The sequence below is a fragment of the Gadus morhua genome, chromosome 9, assembly GCF_902167405.1.
Source record: "Gadus morhua chromosome 9, gadMor3.0, whole genome shotgun sequence".
NCBI lineage: Eukaryota > Metazoa > Chordata > Actinopteri > Gadiformes > Gadidae > Gadus > Gadus morhua.
Genome location: NC_044056.1, coordinates 10,815,921 through 10,833,420, shown reverse-complemented (window position 1 = coordinate 10,833,420; position 17,500 = coordinate 10,815,921). Strand labels below are relative to the sequence as shown.

The window sequence follows — 17,500 nt, the reverse complement described above, 5'->3', positions numbered from 1 at the left end:
AGGCCAAAGGGATGTGACCAGCAGGTGTTGTTGTGGGGTCACGACGGGGCATTGGAGTCTTTCGCTTTGAGCGGGGATGACACTGCGGTCCGTCGAAGTTGGACCATAATACGGCTTGTACTTTAAAACAAAAATAAACGTTTGTCATGGAGGACGCATATGACCATACAGGATGCTGTGTGTCTGTTGTGTGTGGACACGCACACGCTGTGCCCGTGGCCGTGATAAAAAGTCGAGCACTGCAACGCTTTACAAGAATCTGAAGCGTTGGCTCCCAAGGGAGACGGATCACAAAGTATCCCATCCTCTCTGTCTGGTACCCTCTCTCCTCCTACTCTCCTCTCCCTTTCTCTCCTCCCCTCCTCAGTGTCCTCTTTCCCTCCTTGCCTCCTCTCTCCTCACCTCCCTCCATCTGTTACCCTAAACGCCTGCGATGGGGCCGTCCAGCTGGACATGCTGTGTGTGTGTGTGTGTGTGTGTGTGTGTGAGTGTGAGTGTGTGTGAGTGTGTGTTGGGTTAGTCTCCGCTGATTGCTCCGGTCAAGGCGCCCCACCTGTCAGATCCACCATCAGGGGGTCTGTACCTTGGCTGAGCTGAGGCGTGTCAGAGAGTTTAGGGGCATTCCCCTGGCACAAGTCCCCTGTAGCACTGGGAGCTACGTCGCTACGTCTCTGTACACTACATGCATTGAATCGCAAGCTGAACATGCACCTCTCATACAACACTGCATCCGTTCTGCTGTCCTCTGTACAGGTTGAGTTGGCTGTTGGTTCTCGTACCGTGGTGACTAACCAGCGTCATCTCTCTCTCTCTCTCTCTCTCTCTCTCTCTCTCTCTCTCTCTCTCTCTCTCTCTCTCTCTCTCTCTCTCTCTCTGTGTGTTCCTAATAACTGTTTAGGGTGCTCAACGTTTCTTGTCCTCGTCTGGTGACACGTTGTCACGGTGATGCGCTGTGTGTGTGTGTGTGTGTGTGTGTGTGTGCATCTCCACGTGCTTTGTTGTGGTGAGGTGTGTTGAGGAGCCAGTGAGTCCGCAGCCGCAGAAGGTCTCATTAGTCGGGCGAGGAGCTCTGACGCGTGGGGCGACCGTGGCTCCGCCTTGGTTTCCCTCCGCGGTTAGTCAGCGCTCGACACGAGTCGCCGTCAGAATGCCGTGTCTGGTACCCCTGTGTGGGCTTCATGTAGGTGTCTTGTCTTCATTGGTCCAGAGGTTCTTGTCTCCAGAGGTTCTTGTCTCCAGAGGTCCAGAGGTTCTTGTCTCCAGAGGTTCTTGTCTTCATTGGTCCAGAGGTTCTTGTCTCCAGAGGTTCTTGTCTCCAGAGGTTCCTGTCTCCAGAGGTTCTTGTCTCCAGAAGTTCTTGTCTCCAGAGGTTCTTGTCTCCAGAGGTCCAGAGGTTCTTGTCTCCAGAGGTTCTTGTCTCCAGAGGTTCTTGTCTCCAGAGGTTCTTGTCTTCAGAGGTTCTTTTCACTCCTGGGTTTCTGATTTGTCCACCTGCAGGGGGCGGGGTCCCTGTCATGAGTGACCTTCGAGTCATCCAGTAGCTTGGGTCCACTCATGGCACCCCCTCGTCTGATTGGCTGTTGTCATTAGAGGTAGGGCGCGGAGGCCTCTGGTTGATCTCGCTCACACAGGAGAGCTGCTGCTGCTGCTGCTGGCTGTTCGTGAAGTGATGAAGTGAGCTTTTGTCTTTAAACACACACAGGCTCGCACCTCCCCCAACCGCCCACCCCCTCCTGGGACATTAAGGCCCAGACACAGTCGCCAAAGGTCAGGGTTCGTTCTGCTAATTAATTTCTACGTCCTATAAATGTCACTATCCGCTGAGCCGCTACACAGCGGCGGTGTGAGCGGGTCTGCCTGCTTTTATGCCGCCGCCCGCCTGGCCTTTCAAGGTTGGAGTTGTAACTGACGTTGAGTTTGGGGATCCTGCCAACTGGGAGAATCCCTGAGGGACGCAGTATACCTGTAGTTGGTAGGGCACTGTACGGTGTCTATACTGTATACAGTACAGGGGGTTATATTTAGACGACAGCACGGCGGGCCAGTGGACGTGTTGCCTGGTTACTCAGCACACTCCAAAAAAAGATGGCTGACATTCTGCCAGTCAGCCAAAACACACTTCTACCGAAGGGTTCTTTATTTCAACTTGCACTACATTGTTGCTTTTAGTGCAGTGTGTGATACTGAGCCGGTCTGTGGACAGTCTTCCGTCAGAAAATGATGGACACTAAAGGATTCTGACTCTTGACTGAGGAGAGTTTCCTGCTTCCTGTTCTGTGTGGAGGAAGCTACTTTACTTTACTGTGTGTTTGTATGGGCTTGGGTTGTGTGTGTGTGTGTGTGTGTGTGTGTGTGTGTGTGTGTGTGTGTGTGTGTGTGTGTGTGTGTGTGTGTGTGTGTGTGTGTGTGTGTGTGTGTGTGTGTGTGTGTGTGTGTGTGTGTGTGATTCAGCATGCAAACAATTGACGCAAATGATGGTAGTTCGATTCTTTCACACTCACTTGTTGCCCTCTAAATACAAATCAACACTTTTCCCAAACTTCACCTTTCAATGAACCGGCCACCCTCTACCAAGTCTACCAAAGACGTGACTTGGCCTTAAATAATGAGCGGCACGGCCCAGACATTAGCCCTCTGCTCTGCTGTGTCTGGAATCAAAGGTGTAAGCAGCACGAGCAGCCGGAACAGAGCAGTGAGTCAGCAGAACACAATAATGATCTCAACTCATCTCCACTGATTAAACATCCTTCACCAGCTCACACCTGCTCAGGGCAGGAGGAGGGGCTTAGGACACCACACACACACACACACACACACTTATACACACATACACGCACGCACGCACTCACACACGCACGCACACACACACTCTTGAATTATTTATTTGAAACCACCAAATTACATTTAGTACAGACAGGATTCAAATATTTCAGAGATAACAAGCTTTGATACTCAAGGATACAAGACACACACCTACACACACACACACACACACACACACACACACCTACACACACAGACACACACACACCCACACACACACACACACACACAGATATACACACCGACACGCAGCTAAGCGTCAACATTCCCTCACCCTCTTAACGTATTGACATGACTGGCGGTCTGAGGCATCAAGACACAACTCAGACTAAACCGCTCTAACCCTTAATGTGGCGTTGATGGATGGCCCGGCCGGTGATGACGGGTGAGGTGACTGGGGGGGGGGGGTGTTGAAGGGAGTCAGTCTCGCCTTGCGGGAGCGATGGGGGGTGGGGGGGGCGAGGCTGCGGATGATGATGCATAGAGGAGGTGGAGACTCGGTCGATTCTATCAATGGAAAACCACTGTGTGTGTATGTGTGAGGGGGCTATATGTGTCTGTCTGTGTGCATGAGTGTGTGTGTCTGGGTCTGTTATGGACAGAAAGACATTGCATGCATGTTCGTAGTTGGGAAATATAATTTGTGTGCATATTGGAGAGGTGTGTGTGTCTCTGTGTCTGTGAGGTGGGGGCTATATATATATATATATGTGTGTGTGTGGCTGTCAGTCACAGGTGTCTGTAGATATGATAGTAGCTGGTTGCTCAGCCAGGTGCCCTCTCTCCCAAGCAGCACACTGGATAACACGCTGGAGTCAGATGACACCCCAGCCAACGCTGCTCTGAATGTGACCTATTTTCAACGTTTGGCCCATTTTCAGAGAGAGAGAGAGAGAGAGAGAGAGAGAGAGAGAGAGAGAGAGAGAGAGAGAGAGAGAGAGAGAGAGAGAGAGAGAGAGAGAGAGAGAGAGAGAGAGAGAGAGAGAGAGAGAGAGAGAGAGAGAGAGAGAGAGAGAGAGAGAGATATGAATTATGATTAGACGATGATGGCTCTCATTCACCAGGACACGATGAATGTACGCTGAGATGATTTTGGGACAGAGCCAAGTAGCATCATGAACACGGCCTCATGATTCTACCTTTATTGATTTCCTCCCTACGGAAATACAACCACTGACCGGGGAACTGTGGACTGTGGTTATACCCTGGTTACTCTTTGTTTGTACTGTGGTTAATTTTGTGTTATAATGTGGTTATACTGTGTTTGTACTGTACTGGGATTATGTTGTGGTTATACTGGTGTTATAATGTGGTTATGCTGGTTGAACTAGACTGGAGTTATGTGGTGGTTAAACTGGTGTACTGGTGTTATACTGGTTGAACTCTACTGTGGTTATGCTGTAGTTGTACTGGGGTTATACTGCGTCACGGTACACAAAGTACGTTTGTGCTCCTCCTCACACACTTATGCAAAACACAAACACACCCAAATACACAAACAAATACACAAACACTCCGAGCTTTACCGAACATTTAACAAGATTGACGTCAACAGTTTAACTGTCAGATTTACGCTTTCTCAAAAGTGTGTTTCTGAATCTACTGGGTTCTTTAATAAAACTTGCCATCCTAACTGTTTATGACACACACGCACACAAGCCAACCCACGCAAGCACGCACGCACATGCACGCAAATGCACACAGACAGCAATATAAAAGTGAATGGTTATGACAGTTTGTCCGCCCCTCCTATCCATCTCTCTCTCTCTCTCTCTCTCTCTCTCTCTCTCTCTCTCTCTCTCTCTCTCTCTCTCTCTCTCTCTCTCTCTCTCTCTCTCTCTCTCTCTCTCTCTCTCTCTCATCCTCACAGGACGTGAACCAGGTAGTAAATCAAACAGGGCCTGGGTGGAGATCCATCGATCGGAGGGAATGCATGTAGCCAACGATTTCCGAAGATTAATGGGGGAGAAAAAGACATGGGAACCAAGGGGGAGGGGAGGGGAGAGGGAGCTAGAACAAGAGTGGGAGGGAGAGAGGGAGTGGGATAATAGGAGTGGGAGGGAGAGGAGGGAGAAGAGGGAGAGAAAGAGGAGAGGGAGATGGAGAGTGAGAATAGGAGTGGGAGGGAGAGTGAGAACAGGAACAGAGGGTTTATACACTGCAGCGTCACAATGTCCGCCCCCATTTTGGAAGCGTAGCATAGCAATGTTGGTTACGGCGACGTAGTAATGTTGTTTTGGTCATCTTATTCAATGTTTATACATGAAGGATGTTGTTTGTTGTTATGGGGAGCCTTTGTCGTGTTTGAAACTGCCAAATTGTATGTCACATAAGATGTCAGTCCAGTGGTGGTATATTAATATTTTTTAAGGATTCTACAGAACTACAAACTCTCCTGAATCCTCCTTGGAGTATCGCCTCAGAAACTTACATGCCCCGTTCAGTGTGTTTAGGGAGGCATTACAGCTTTGGAGCCTGACTGTGGCGGTTATAACGGGTGGTGTCTCGATCATGTCCTCATTACCCCCCCCCAGCCCCCTCATCATCATCTTCCTCACCCCCCCAACCTCACCTCTTCACCCCCCATCCCCTCACCCCTCCAATCACCTCACCCTCCGTCACCTCACCCTCCATCATTAACCTCAATGGGGAAACAGGGACTTGTTGACGTGTGTGTGTGTGTGTGTGTGTGTGTGTGTGTGTGTGTATGTATGTGTGTCTACTTGTATCTGTGTGTGGGTGAAAGTGTGTGTGTGTGTGTGTGTGTGTGTGTGTGTGTGAGTATGCCCCCCCCCGCAGCAACCACTGTCACTGTTTTCCACTTTACTGCTTCTAAGGCGAGGAGAATCTGTTTAGGATGCGACACACACACACACACTCACACACATAGACATACATACACTCAAACAAACACACACACACACACACACACACACACACACACACACACACACACACACACACACACACACACACACACACACACACACCGCCCATCCAGGGGTCCCGGACCCCCAGCCTTCGCCGCTGCCCAGCCCGGCTGGCCCCGTTATTCGGGACCATTTAGTATTTCACGCCGGCGGGTTTCCACAAGCGGAGCGGAGCGGCAAACCGACACAGACACACCGTTCCTCACTCCTCGCCGCCGCGCCCAAGTTTGCTCCATTTATGTCTGTGTGTGGCTGGTGGCGGCCAGAGGCTGTGTGTGTGTGTGTGTGTGTGTGTGTGTGTGTGTGTGTGTGTGTGTGTGTGTGTGTGTGTGTGTGTGTGTGTGTGTTTGGAGACACTAGGAGACATCTTAATAGCGAAGCTCACTTCGGGCTGAGGGGCCACTTCGTTGACTCTGTCTCCGAGGGAAGAGGAGGAGGAGGAGGAGGAGGAGGAGGGTGAGGAGTTGGAGGAGGATGAGGTGGAGGAGAGGATGGGAATGGGGAGGGGGAGGAGGAGGGGGAGGAGGAAGAGGAGGAGGAGGAGTTGGAGGAGGGTTAGGAGCTCGAGGAGGAGGGTGAGGAGTTGGAGGAGGGTTAGGAGCTCGAGGAGGAGGGTGAGGAGGAGGAGGAGGAGGAGGAGGAGGGGCGGGAGGAGAAGGGAGGGAGGGAGGGAGGGAGGAGAGGGTTGTGCTTTTTACGGAAGTGTTATTACTGGTCTGTTGTTCTCCTGGATTCTATTTATTCCTCTCTGTCCCTCTTTCTCTCTCATAGTTTTGTGCTCTCTCTCTCTCTCTCTCTTTCTCTCTGTCTCCCTCTGTCTCTTTCTCTCTCTGTCTGTCTCTCTCTCTCTCTCTCTCTCTCTGGTCTGGTGCTCTCGCTCTGAGATCCTGGAATGGAGTGGGTTTGAGAGACTATTTCCTATTGTTTATTTTTACAGATTAACATCCTGAGATGAAATTATTTTCAGGGATTTCTTTGTTTCCATCTTCTGCCAAACTTTTGGATGACAAATTGTTGCAGAAGAAGATGTTGTGTTTAGTTTTCAAACAAACCCCACAACCTTTGCTGAGACCGCTGTCTGGCCAGCACTGTGAGAACGATGGCTCGGTTGCCAAGGCTGGTTGTCATGGTTTCCCCTCCTCCTCACTGGTTCCCAGTCTGTGCTCACAAAGATAGAAGGAGAGCTCTCTCTCTCTGTCTGTCTGTCTGTCTGTCTGTCTGTCTGTCTGTCTGTCTGTCTGTCTGTCTGTCTGTCTGTCTGTCTGTCTGTCTGTCTTACTCTCAATTCAATTTAGTTCAAAAAGCTTTATTGGCATGAGAAACAAACATGTACATTGCCAAAGCAGGTGAACAATTAAGAGGTCACTCTCTCTCTCTCCCCCACTAACTTCCCCTCTCTGTTTCCTCTCGCTCTCTCTCCCCACTCCCCCTCACCCCTCTCTCGCTAAGCGTCTGAAGTCTGAAGTCATGAGGATATTAGACGGACATAAATCCCCTATGTATGGGTGTGTTTGTTTGTGTGCTTCTTTCCGCTAGTGCTGAACTGTGCGGCCCCTACAGTACACACACAATCCACGCAGCAAGCGCTGCACCCACGGTGTGCGTCTGAGTTGAGTTTTGCTGCGTAAAGCCCTGGACACATACCCACACATAAACAGACACACACACATACAGACACACACACAAACACACGGCCGTGGATTAGAAAGGCCTCCCTCCTGCCGCTCTGTGCCAGGCTGCCTTGTGCTCCCAAGGTCTCTCTCTCTCTCTCTCTCTCTCTCTCTCTCTCTCTCTCTCTCTCTCTCTCTCTCTCTCTCTCTCTCTCTCTCTCTCTCTCTCTCTCTCTCTCTCTCTCTCTCTCTCTCTCTCTCTCTCTCTCTCTCTCTCTCTCTCTCTCTCTCTCTCTCGCTGGGCTGCCTATTTTAAATCTGCAGGATTAGCCCGTGTGGAGCTCAGGCACTGGCCTCTGTCAGCACACGGTGCAGAGACTCTCCTAAGACCGCTGGGGGCGGAGCCAACCAGGCCGGGTCAAAGGTCGTGGCCCCCGGAACTCATCACCAATGAAACGCTGGGTGGCTTGGTGACGGTACGACCGGAGAGCAGGTCGGTTAGCCACTTGAAACATGGCGCGTCGTCCTGTGTGTGTGCGTTCATGTTTGTTTGCATTCATGTGTGTGTGCGTGCTTCTGTTAGACTGCATTTGTGTATATGTCTGCATGTGTGTGTATGTGTGTGTGAGTGTGCACGTGTGTGTGTGTGTGTGCATGTGTGCGAATGTCTGCGTGTGTGTGTGTGTGTGTGTGTGTGTGTGTGTGTGTGTGTGTGTGTGTGTGTGTGTGTGTGTGTGTGTGTGTGTGTGTGGCAGAGACACCAGAGCCAGCGTCTGGGCCCGGTAACAAATGTCCCCTGCTGTGTTTTAAGAGGAGCCCAGACAAAGACGGAGAGAAGCCTGTAATTCAGACATTAAGGACGACAGGCCTTCTGCGGTGGTGCAGGTGACGCAGGTGTTGCAGGTGGTGCAGGTGGTGGTGCAGGTGGAGGTGTGCTGAACACAGGTGCCTGGCTCTCAGGCCCGCTGGCCTCAGTGGGGATGCAGACTCGGTGCTCGTCTGAAATGAAGGCGATTCGGCACTTTATCCGTGGATCGGTTCCACTTTCAGAGTTTCTGCCCCGTCAAACGTTACACCGTTTTGATGGATTAGGGTGGGGATCAGAGCATAGATCATGTGAGCCGCGGTGCGGAATCCTTTCCGTGTGCACGTGAGTGTGTGTGTTTTTTCTTTAAGTTTGTGTGTGTGTGTGTGTGTGTGTGCGTGTGTGTGTGTGTGTGTGTGTGAGTGTTTGCGTGTCTGTGCATTCATTCATGAGTGAGTGAGCATATGTGTGGTGGTGTGTGTGTGTGTTTGCCTGTGCGTGTGTTAGTTTTATGAATACTTGGCTAACTGGGATTACTCTGGACCACTTTACACTAAATCTCCGGCTTCGTAGCGTGTGCCGGTGGGTGAAAGTATCGTGGCGTAAATCTTTTAATACGACCCGAGTACTTCCCCTATTGACTTTTGTTTCATTTTTATTGGCTTACAGTCCACCAATCAACATCTATCAGGGGCAAAGCGCACGCGGCAGAGAACATAAATACGCGACAAATATACAACCGTGTGTTCATTTTCCCTGACCTTCCTTCAATTCAGTTCAATACAACTTTATTTGTATAGCCCTAATCACAGGTACAGTCTCAAAGGATTTAACAGGCCGTGTGTTTATGACCCCCCCCCCCCCACGACCCTCGCCCCCCAGAGGGCAAGAAAAAACTCCCTTAATTAACAAGGAAGAAATCTAGTGAGCGCAGAGCGGGGGATTCCTCCTTCAGGGAGGATCAAGAGTGCAATGGTTGCCATAATTGACATACATACATAAATACATACTGTACATCCATACAGGCAAAACTTTTAAATTGGTTAAATCGGTTTAAACCGATCCCTTCCTGGTTTGGTCGTCTCTTCGGGGTCTAGTGGATATAGTTCAGCGTTCGAGAATATAGTTAAGCGTTAGGCTAACATTACAGCTTCCCTTTTTATCGGTGGTTTGTTCCACTGATCGCTGACGGCTGTGTATTGTCTTCCATGGGAGCTCACTGTCTGCTGCGGTGTCATGTGTTACTCTGTTGTCATGGTCGTCGCAGTGTGCGTCATGTGTTTGTCGTGTTTGTTGCGGTGAGTGTGTTGTTTCATGTGTTGTGTTTGTTTGTTTTCGAGAGAGAGAGACAGAGAGAGCGAGAGAAAGAGAGTGAGAGAGTGAGGTGCGTTGAGTGAGAGTTTCAGCATCTCTCAGGGTCAACACCTCCATTATCATTCAAATCCTGGCTTACACACACACACACACACACACACACACACACACACACACACACACACACACACACACACACACACACACACACACACACACACACACACACACACACACACACACACACACACACACTGGAATGTGCATTGTGGAGGAATTCACCTTCATATGGGAATCCCAGCTTTCTCTTTTTCTCACTCACTCACTCTCTTTCTGTTTCTATTTCTCTCTCTCTTTCTCTCTCCCTCTCCCTCTGACTGCACCAGTCCTTTGACGTCACCAGTGGGCTGAAGTGCAGCCACAGCAAGAAGGCTGCAGCTGTCAGTGTGAGAGATGGTGCTCTCTCTCCTCCTCCACCCCCCCCCCCCCCCCCCCCCCCCCCCCCATTCCTCTTCACACACTCGTCCTCCTATACATCATCTAACACATGGTGCCCGTCCCAGGGCCTAACGCTGGGGATGGGAGCCCGGGTGTGACGCTGCGTTGTTGACTGAACATACAACACAACACAATACACTTCGCGGTGCAAACAGGGGGCTGCCTTGGATGGGGGTGTCAGAGAGGAGAGTCTGTAACCATGGCAACACAGAGAGATGTCTTTGCGTGCAGCGTGGTCACGGAGATGGATACTTACACTTTACACTTTACTACACCTCATTAGTTATTATTACCACTGTTTCAGTTTCTCTACTATTATTCCTTACTTTATTTCATTAAATTGTTATTATTATCATTATTATTATTATTATTATTGAGATCTATCGATGCTGCTACTTATTTTTACATATTTTTATTTTTACTTATCGTTATTTACTTTAACTTGTTTTGTTGCTGCTATTTGGCTGTTGAGGAACCAAGACTAAGGCTTTTACTCTTGTGTACTTGTATAATAAGATGTAATAAAATAAACTCTGAATGTGAATACATGGTCTTACAGTTATACTGCTCCTTTAAGTGGTCCCAAGAGGCCTTAGAGTGATGAGGAGAAACTGAAACAAGAACAAGGAACGAGAACAGTAAGTTATGAGGGTGATAATCTAAATGCCTGAACAGCTAGTTCTATTCACTTGAGCAACTGTTTTTGCATTGCCAATGCATGCAGAAAACTATAAAAACCAAAATAAATAAATAAAATAATATAAAAATAATATAAACAAATGATAGAGAATGAACATTTGATCAACATATGAATGAAGGAACACCAAACAGTCAAATGGATAGATGATACTTTTCTACATTTAATATATCCATTCTATTGCTCGTCCATCCTCTCTCCTCCCCATCCCTGCTCTGGTGTGATGGAGTTCCTTTCCTCATGGTCTCTGTAGGTGGTGCTTCTCACTTCGTGTTGGTCGATGATACCTCAGTGTGGCGGTTTCTGCTCAACGACTGGGTCAGCAGGAACACGGGGGAATCGATTCAATCCTCCACGCTGTCTTCACCAGCTAGACTCAGCTCGCTCTCGCACGCGTCCACTCATTCTTCCGCTCACCTCAGGCGGCATGCGGCTTAGGAGGTCGAGCGGGATGGCTGGTAATCGAAAGGTTGCTGGTTCGATCCCCGGCTCCTCCTTGAGTGTCAACTCGTCCCTGAGCAAGACGACTCACCCTGACTGCTCCCGACAAGGTGGCTGTCGCCTTGTGTGGCTGACACCGCCGTCGGTGTGTGAATGTGTGTATGAATGTGTGAATGTTAGGCAATATTGTTAACACTTTGAGTGGCCACTGGTTAGAGATGCGAGGTATAGATGCAGACTGACCATTCACACACACACACACACACACACACACACACACACACACACACACACACACACACACACACACACGCAGACGCGCTTATACAAGCTCCAGGTTCTGGGAGCTGAAGTTCTCACTAAGCGGACTCCCAGACGAGTTCCTCCCGGAGCAGCAGGAGGAATCCCCTCCACCCCATCCTGTCTGAGACGGGATTCAGAGAGGCTGAAAAATGCGTCTTTCTTAATGTGTTTTGCCAGAATGAGAATCCTGCGCGCATCTCGTAAATGATCCATAAATAAGGGGCTTTGGGCTCCTCTCTGTCGGTTATGGTGGCTCAAACATGCAGTCATTACTCTCTCATCGCTGCCGGCATCGAACTGCAACCTCCTACATTTACTCCATAATGAGGCTTTATGAAATATTCAGACCTTTACCTGAAGGAGTTTACAAACTCCTCTGTGTGCGTGTGTGTGTGTGTGTGTGTGTGTGTGTGTGTGTGTGCGTGTGTGTGTATGTTTGTGTGTCACACATGATTTGTGTTTTCATAAACATTTGTTATTCCTAGAATTACAGACTAACTGGAAGAACAATCCATCCTGGATTTAGCTCGTTAAATGTGATTGGCTGATGGGGTCGGGGGTTAAGGAAGGGCCCACAAGTCTATCTTTCTGTCTTCATTTCTTCCTTCGTATTTTTTCATCTTATTCTTTCTTAGCTTCTTTCTCATGGTATTCATTTCCATTTTGCCATCTTTTTCGTCCCTTCCTTACTATATTTTCAAGCTCTAGATTGAACCGTGTTGTCAGCATTCAAGTCGACAACAAAATGCAGTTGAGCATCCAACCAGCAGTTTAGCAGAAATGCTAAATATTCTTTCCCTCTGTTCTTTTAAATACTTTCTGTACAATGTCTTCATTCTCTCTCACTCTCTCTTTTCCTCTCTCTCTGTTTGGCCTACCGCTACTAAATCAGCCAGGGCCTTTAATTAAAACACCAATGCTGACACACACACACACACACACACACACACACACACACACACACACACACACACACACACACACACACACACACACACACACACACACACACACACACCTCTCTCCCCTGACCTGACCATGCATATATCACCAGTTAAAGCAGGGCAGTGAGTGACGGGGTGAACTTTAAAGAACACCAAGTGATTACTGAAGGATGCATCTTTAAATCTCCCTCTTCACTGTCCTGGACAGGTAGTGAATATAGCCCCCCCCCCCCCCCGCCCCCCCCCTCCCTCAGACCTGTTTAATGAAGAGCTGGCGCTCGCTGCAGTACACTGGAGCACTTTATAGATGTCACGTATGACTCGTGTGAGGAGCCAGAGGTGGGCCCCTCCCCCTGCTCCCCGAGGCCAGGTCTGTGTGCTCAGACTACAGAGAGGTTCATTAGGCGAGTCCCCTGCCTCGTATCAGGGCCTCTGCTGGTTCAGATACACCTCCTCCCCATATGTGTCACATAGTGTGTGTGTGTGGGGGTGTGTGTGTGTGTGTGTGTGTGTGGTTGTGTGTGTGGGTGTGTTATTGAAGTGGATGTGTGTGTTTGTTTTAGCTGTGCGTTTGTATGTAAGTGTGCATGTGTGTGTCTCTGTCTGATTGTGTGTTTGTGTGTATGGCTGTGTGTATGCATGTTTGTGTGGGTGTGTGTGTGTGTGTGGGTGGGTTTAGATGTGTGCATGTATGTAGGTGTGTGTGTGTGTGTGTGTGTGTGTGTGTGTGGGTTTAGCTGTGTGTATGTATGTAGGTTTGTATGCGTGCGTGTCCGTGTGTTTCTGTGTGTTTTTGTGTGTGGGTGCGTGTTTGCATGTGTTTGTGTGCGTGTGTGTGTGGTGTGTGCGTGAGAGGCAGGTGGAGGGGTGGCAGACCTCCGTGTCTCCCCTAGATGTGGAGTTGCTATGCATGGCAGGACTCTGGCTCGTCTCCCAGTGGGACGGAAGATCACAGTCTGATGGCGAAGGACCACAGGCTGCAGAACTCCTCAAGCAGGTCCTTGGAGAGTTGTGTCCTACACAGGCGTCCCTGTTTCACATGTTGCAGAACAATAATAGTCGCGTTAGTGTGGTTTGGGTGCTGGATTCTCAATCGACAGATTTAATCCCGTCTCTTTGAATTTGAGCACCAGCGGTCCTACTGGACTGAGTCCGAACTTCTTGGGTGGGACGGCACAAAGCCGAGGCAGGAAACCAGAACTGAAAGGGGTGGAGCTACGCTTTGTTTCCTGCTCGGTTATGGAGAGATTTTACCGAAGTAAAACTTGCGTGAGTGGATGGTTCTTTCAGAATAGGATTATAATAATTTAATAATTATTTAAGTATAGTGTATTCCTACAGTGGCCGGTCGACCCAGTTGTGATTTGAAACTATTACAGACACTTTTTACAATGAAGTACGAGCTTCCATTTTGTGACCTGGATTGTGTTCAGTCGCAGCGCTTGCTTTCTGTACCGTCACAATTTTTGGCTTGGGGGGAGAAGGACGCCAGTTTCATCATGCAAATCCCCCGGGAAACCGCAAACCCTCGCAAACACGCGGATGAGCAAAGTACAGACCCTGCTTTAGGGTGAGGGGGCGTTGTATCACATGGATGGGTGAACCCCTTTGGGACGGGAACTGTGATGAAGGGATATGCTAATACAATTGGCTGCCCAACCTTTGTAACCTGTAGACATGTTGGTTATCTAACCCCTCACTGATGGTTAACACACTGTAAGCAGGGTCAAAGTGTATGTTTAATGACTCTAAAGTCACTGAAGGGTAAATAGTGATGTAGTAATAACATGTGTCTATAATATGAGCACATACGCCTGTTCAAAGTAAGGGTGTGTGTATCTGTGCAGGTGTGTGTATGTGTGCGGGCGGGTCACGGGTGCACCGGTGCCGGTGTGTGTGCATGTGTGCAGTTGTGTATGCATGTGCACTTTTGTGGCCATGTGCATGTGTGCGGGCGGTTGCGGGTGAGTGCACGTGTGCGGATGTGTGCTCTGTGTGCGGGTGAGGGCAGGGGTGCTGGAACTCCATCCAGATCCAGCAGCAGAAGTCGTTTCCCTCCCTGAGCACGACGTCGTCTCTGCCTGCAACAATTCATTCCGTGCACATCTCGCTCACCCTCACACACAGACACGCACACGTATGTAAGTGCACGTATGTAAGTGCACGTACAGGGGGGAGCACGGCGGTGGATTACTGGCTGTTCAGCGGTTTGATGAAGTGGTTGATTCCGGGTCAGTGGTGGGACTGATTACTAATGATGACATGATTAGAAGTCATGCAGAGAACACGTATAATGTATGTATATATATATACATATTTGTCTATACATGTGTGTGTGCGTGTGGCGATCCCAGTGGGAGCATTCTTTGTACGTTGAAGGGTTCTGTGGTTGAACTATGTGAAACTGAACGTTATTTACATGGTGAACGTGACCCTGCTGAGCACCTGTACACATGACGCCGTGGGCGGGGCTCTGTTGGCCAGGCTCTCTGTGGGTGTGGGGATGTGGGCGAGGCTAGGTGCACAATGTCCCGGGTGTAGGAGGGGCTGGGAGGCGTGGTCTGACCCTGTCCCGGGTGTAGGAGGGGCTGGGGGGCGTGGCCTAGTTGAAGAGAAGGAATGTGCGGGCCTCATTAAATATGCATCATTTTATTTAACTTTCAGTGAGTGTCTTAATCACTTACTAAGCCGCAGACCCCGCCTTCACCGCGTGGCACGTTGAATACGGCCGGGATATACTCCTTCATCCACTTCAGCGATTACTAATTAGGATGAGTTATGGGAGTGTTAACGATCCTAATAATAAAGCCGGTCTATATACACATTCAAAAGCAGTCAATCACTGGTTCATTATTGGACTCTAAGGAAGCCAGCGGGCTTCCAGGAACCACCCCTTGTGTCTGTGAACACCACCTGGCACCTCTCTGCTACACCCCCCTCCCCTCAGCCTGTCTGTCCTCTCCTCTCAGACTGTCTGTCTGTCCTCTCCATTCAGCCGGTCTGTCTTCTACACATCGTCTCTCCTCTCAGCTGTTTGTGTCTGTCTGTTTGTCTATCCTCTCCCCTCAGCCTGTCTGCTTATCTCTCCTCTCATCTTTCTGTCTGTCTGTCCTCTCAGCTGTCTGTCTGTCTGTCCTCTCCCCTCAGCCTGTCTGTCTAGCCTATCCTCTGATCCTGTTTGTTCACTCCTCTCAGCCTGTCTGTCTGTCCTCTCCTCTCCTCTCCACCTCGCCCTCTGTGTTTCCTCCCGTCCATCCTCCCTTCTCTACTTGTCCACTTTCCCTAGCAACCGGACCTATCTCTTATCCCTTCTTCTGAAACCTCCCCTATTCCTCTCTCTCATCTCTCATCTCTGTTCCTCACACACACACACACACACAAACACACACACACACACACACACACACACACACACACACACACACACACACACACACACACACACACACACACACACACACACACACACACACACACACACACACAGGTGCACACACAGGCACTCGCCCACATTTAACCTCACCCCCACCCCCGTCTCTACCTCCTGTGTTTTTGAATATCTTAATTCCCACGTCCTTGTCCCCTATATATATTTTTTTTTCCCTGACTTTGCAGCCTTATTTTTATGCAGTGCACTTGAGGACTAACAGATCTATTGTGAGAGCAAACCACATCCACCAGCACCAACTCCACCACTACCTCCTCCTCCACAACCTTCACCAGCACCTCCTCCTCCTCCTCCACTACCACCTCCTCACCTCCCCCCCTCCACCACCAGGACCACCACCTCTCTGTGAATTCCTCTTTCTTCTATATTGTATTTCAACACAGGCTTCTGAAAGGAGCATACCTGATGTAAATTATGATGTGTAGCTCGCTCTCTCTCCCTCTCTCTCCCTCTCTCTGTTTGTCTCTTCTCTCTGTCTCTGTCTCTCGTCTTTGTCACTCTCTGTGTCTTTCTCTGTGACTCTCTGTGTGTTTCTCTCTGTCTCGCTATGCATTTCTCTCTCTCTCTCTCTCTCTCTCTCTCTCTCTCTCTCTCTCTCTCTCTCTCTCTCTCTCTCTCTCTCTCTCTCTCCCTCTCTTGAAAGAAAAGAGAGTACGAGAGGTAAGTACAGAAGAGAGAGAGGACCTAACTTTGGTTTGGTCACTCTGTCTCACCAGTGACCAGTGCATTTGTGTGTGTATAGAGAGAGAGAGAGAGAGAGAGGATTAAATCAGCACTGTGAGATTACTGAGCGGTCTACATGAGCTCTGCTAGAATGCAGGGTGATTAGACACACACACACACACACACACACACACACACACACACACACACACACACACACACACACACACACACACCACACACACACACACACACACACACACACACACACACACACACACACACACACACAGAAACAATTCAATGGATTAGGGCTCGCTGGTGAGGCAGGGCCAGGGGGAGGCAGATGGCTGTGCCGTGTATTGTTATGTAACCATTAACCACCAACCTCTCCTAGTACACACACACACACACCGAAGAACACACACACACACACACACGCACACGCACACGCACGTACATGTGCTACACACACACACATAAACATGCTATATACACATACACATGCTACACACATGCTACACACATGCAACACACACACACATGCTACACACACACACATGCTGTAGGCGTTCTGCACATCGATACAATGGGGTTGGAACCCATAGCCTCCTGTCTGGGGGTCAAACGCCCTAACCCCTCAAGGTCCTGTCACTAACGTTGTACATGTTGCGGCCAAGTGGTCGAGCGTTGATGTGGAGCCCTGGAAGTTTCATCAACCAGCAGGGGGTCTTTAGAGTCAGACACTTTGGACCGCTGCCAGGAAATCACACACTCACATACGCACACACGCACACACACATTACACAGACACACCACACATTATAACACACACATGTGTACACGCATTGCATGAACGCATGCACGCAGACAAACGCACACACACCATGCTCCCAGCAAGGTGCTGGGAGATTACAAGGTGACCTTTCGAGGTGACAGGTGGGTCGCCATGCCAACAAGGTTGACAGATGCCGCGGTCTGTGTGTGCGTGTGTGTGTGTGTGTGAGAGAGAGAGATCGGCAGT

At 49.5% G+C, this 17,500-nt stretch overlaps 1 protein-coding gene across 1 annotated transcript in view; it reads left to right on the top strand.

Moving 5' to 3' along the window:
• The window catches only part of brsk2a (BR serine/threonine kinase 2a), a 160,928-nt gene that overhangs the window by 933 nt on the left and 142,495 nt on the right, over positions 1-17,500 (top strand). The gene's annotated exons all lie outside the window — the stretch shown is intronic.